Source organism: Suncus etruscus, chromosome 6 (assembly GCF_024139225.1).
Source record: "Suncus etruscus isolate mSunEtr1 chromosome 6, mSunEtr1.pri.cur, whole genome shotgun sequence".
Lineage (NCBI taxonomy): Eukaryota > Metazoa > Chordata > Mammalia > Eulipotyphla > Soricidae > Suncus > Suncus etruscus.
Genome location: NC_064853.1, coordinates 110,562,137 through 110,566,596, shown reverse-complemented (window position 1 = coordinate 110,566,596; position 4,460 = coordinate 110,562,137).

Here is a 4,460-nt window from a genome sequence, read left to right as displayed (position 1 = left end):
ATATTAGAAGATATATGTGGTTAAATAGTATTAATAACATATGAACTGAAAAACCAAGATTTTAAATGAAAGCTTAAATAAAATCAGTAATAGAATATAATGACAGTAGTTAACAAACTATAAACAAATTTAGAAAGAGCTGTTTTCTATTTCTGAATATTTGGATCTATATTTTATTTTAGTTACTTTATTCAATAAAGTGATGGTTTATAACAATTTTCATAATATATTTTCCCCACATTTATAGAACTATTCATGATTGAGTTCAGCCATACAATGCATTCTTCACCAGAGCACATTTCCTGCAAGTAATGTCCCCAGTTTCTCTCCTGCTCCACTTGCCTATCTCTGTGGCATTTTCTCTCTCTCTCTCTCTTTCTCTCTCTCCTCCAAACTTTCTTCTCTTTATCTCTTCTTTTATTTTCTTTATATTTGTTTCCATTTGGAATTTCTTTCTGTCTGTTTCTCTGTCTCTCTGTATTTCTCTCTCTCTCTCTCTCTCTCTCTCTCTCTCTCTCTCTCTCTCTCTTTCTCACACACACACAGACACACACACAAACACACAAACACACTTGCATCCTTAAACACATACTTCCCAGTTTATTTCATGCCTATACCATCTCTAGTTGCATAGGAAACACTGTTTAAGAGTACTTAATTTTAAGTGATTACAAGTGTTTGATTCAATATTCTTTCTGAAAAAATAACCTGGGTTAATTTCAAGTCTATCTAACTTTTTTTTTCAGATACCAATTCTAAAGTATATTCTTAGTATCTTCTTCCTAGAAAACATGAGTGAAGGTGAGCATATTACTTGTAATCTTTGACACTAAAACAATTTCTTCTCTTTCTTTATTCAGGTGTCCCAACTCCTCTCAGGCTTAGGCTAGCAAAAGGCATAAAGCTCTCCATGATTTTCATATTCTAGCCTAATTTATTAATTGAAAGCTTTATCTCTTTTTACATATGTTTATACTAATAGTCATCATTATCATCATGCTACTACCATTAGGCTCATTTTCATCAATATTGCCATAGAAAATGCATATAGTGCTTAGTCCAAAATAGACACTGCTATAAGCATTTCAAACATTTTAATGCGAAGTCTCTACAAAGTCAAATGAGGCATATACTATTAATATCTCCCTATTGAAAATTTGCACCATTTGGTAATTTAAAAAAATAATGTTTAAGTTCAGTGTCTTTCTGTTGTTGTTTTGTTTTCTGATTTGGAGGGATAGAGGGTGATATTGGGCAACACCAGCAATGCTCAGAAGCTATTCCTGGCTTTGTGCTATGGGATTCACTCCTGGTAGTGAGTGCTCAAGAGAACTTGTGAGAATTAAACCAGAGGTGACTGCATGCAAGACAAGTAACCTCTATACTACTAATTTTACAGTATGGTTTCTGATATTTAATTCTGAATTTATACTAATTTCCACATAAAACTGTAGCTGTTTGATTATTTTTAATGTTTACCTTATGTCTTCTTCCTCTTCAATTTTTCTACATTTTCAGATTTTAATTTAATTTGTGGTAGCATCTAAATATCAAAATACACTATTAAATTACTATGTGTATGGACTGGAGAGATATTTTAAAACTTTTTGACTTGTATGCAGCTGCCCCCAAATTCAATTTTTGGTATCCCATATGGTCCTCAGAGTCTTGCCAGAAATGATCCCTGAGTTCGGAGCCAAAAAATAAGCTTAGGTTTTACTCCTGATTCTGCAATCAGGGATTCCTTCTGTCAGTATTCAAGAAAGTATATGGTATACTGAAGTGCTGGGAATTGAACCCAGTTAATCCCATGCAAGAGCCGTAAACTCTGTATTATCTTGTCTGCCCTGTGAAATGGTCATTTTTTTGTGTCCCGATTTTGAAATACATGTACTGAAAAGATGAACATATTTTTGTTCTCTCCTATTAGAATACTTAATAAAAACATGATTTCTTAAGACTTAGCTTTATTCTGTAAAAGATATTATATATTTATAGATATTAATACTTATTGCTTGTTTTTAACATAGCTAAAACCAGATTCAAAACTATAATAACAAAATTATATTTTATTATGGCCTCTAGAGTATTTGATCTTATTAAATTTTTATTGGCATGTCTAAATAAAACAAACTAATGTAGCTATTAAAAATAAGATACATAGTGATCTTACAGGTCTCCAGTTCTTATAAAATAGTTCATCTTATTAGTTTAGCAAAGTGGGATACATTTTTCTGGAAAAATAGAACCCTCTTATCTGTGAAATATGGCTAGAACTGTCACTTGGGAAATGTTTAAAAGGCTTTGGTGACTGGTGATCTTCAAGATAAATTTTTCACCTGTAGGAGGAGCCACATGAACATATTTTTTTAAAAAATGTCCCCTGTAGGTGGAGCTACTTGAACATATTTAAAAAAAAAATAATTAAACTAGTACTCAAATAGATCTATCTCTCTCCTTCCATTCTTTTTTCTTCTCTTTTTTTTACAATAAAAATAATTTCTTGTTATATCTTCCTCTCCCTAGGTTTTTTTTTTTGTTGTTGTTGTTGTTGTTGCTGTTGTTCCCTTTTGTTTATTTGAGTCATGCCTATAGTGATCAAGGCTTACTCTGGCTCTTTGCTTAGGGATCACTCCTGGCAGGGTTGGATGACGGTGAAAGATGAAAACTGGTCTCAAACCCGAATAGTTGCATGCAAGACAAGCCCCCTCCTCCTGTTCTATTTCTCTACTCCTTCAATCTCTTTCTTTTTTACTCTCTTCACAATAAAAAGGAAAATTGCAGAAACATATGAGTATGCTTATTACACTAAAATGTTATTTTCATAATTTTACACTTGATGGGACCCATGATAATATTTGAGTACTGTTTTTCTGTTTATGATTTTAGGACTGACATTTAAGTAATTTAAGAATTCATCAGAAATTTTGTTTCTTTAATTGATTTAGTATAGAGAAGGAGCCTTGAGCATGGCTTTTTCTTTCCTTTACAATGTGTCTTAGGATAAAGAAACACATGATCTTTTATGTATATTTGCAATGAAATGAACATAGAATTAAAAATAAATAAATCTGGTGCCGGAGCAGTGGTGCAGCAGTAGGGCATTTGTCTTGCAAGCAGCTGATCTAGCACTGACCACATTTTGAACCCCTGGTGTCCAATATGGTCCCCCGAGTCAGGAGAGATATCTGAATGCATAGTCAGGAGTAATCCCTGAGTGTTTTTGGGTTGGCCCCTAAATAAATAAATAAATAAATAAATAATAAATAAATAAATAAATAAATCTAGGGCTAAAACTCATCCAGTGGTTAAGCTGTTTGCCTTGCTTATGGCTGACCCAGGTTTGATACCACGCACCACATATGTTCCCCTGAGTGCGTTATACTTAAACAAAGAGCCAGGAGTAAGCACATTCATGTATGATCTCAAAACACTAACAAAAATAATAATAAAATAAAACAGTCAATCTGTGACATTTTTTCTGCTTTCTCAAGAGGGTATTTTTCTTTATACTCAACACACTAAACATAGCTCTACTACTCAAAACCATTTACAATCTTTTTCTTAAAGGAAGAAAAATGATTTTGCCTTAAGTGGTGGAAATTTAATTCTTTGTTCAACAACTTCTTTTTAAGTACCTTCAAGATAATATCATTTTAAGTGAGGTAATTCTATTTCTCTGCTAAGAGGTACAAAAGTAGCTGTAACTTTGCTGAGAAAGAAACACAATAAAGGAAATGATGACTTTATAAGGAAAATGAATGAGAATGAAAATCTAAAACCCATACCTGATAAAAGGTTGAAGTGAGGAAAAAGTACTTTATCTTATAAGCAATGTAGACACTGGACCCTTAACATCACTTATGTCCTGGCCTTAATTATGTGAAATGTTATTCTTGGTTTTCTATAGAAGCTTTTAGTTCATCAGGTATGTATGCAAAAAATTAAATTTCTGAAATCACATGTCTTGAGGACTGACATAAGAATATGGTTTGGTTTTGTGGAAAATTAGGGAAGGGAAAACATCACTTCTGTTCTTGAGGAAGTTAAAACTAAAGCAAAGGTGGAACTAACAGAATCGGAAAAATAGAGAACTCAAAGTCTGCCACAGAAACCGGGCACACATCCTAATACAATGGTGACAGCATGGAAAGAAATTTAACTATTTGTATTTAGCTACAATTTTTTATGGAAGAAAGTCCTTAATAGTCTTTATGCAAGAAGTTATTTGAGTACCTGGACAGGAAATAGGTGGCATGACATGCAAAAGGGAAGTGTTAATGTTGCAGATAAATCTGTTGTCTTATTTTCTGGTCAAAATAAAGAATATGAGTTGAGGTAAAACATGATATTTAGAGGTAGTAATAGATAAATAGAAGTAAAAAGGGTGTTTGCTTTTTGTTATGTTATTTATTTTGGGGTTCAGACCACACTAAGTGATACTCAGGGTTTACTTCTTT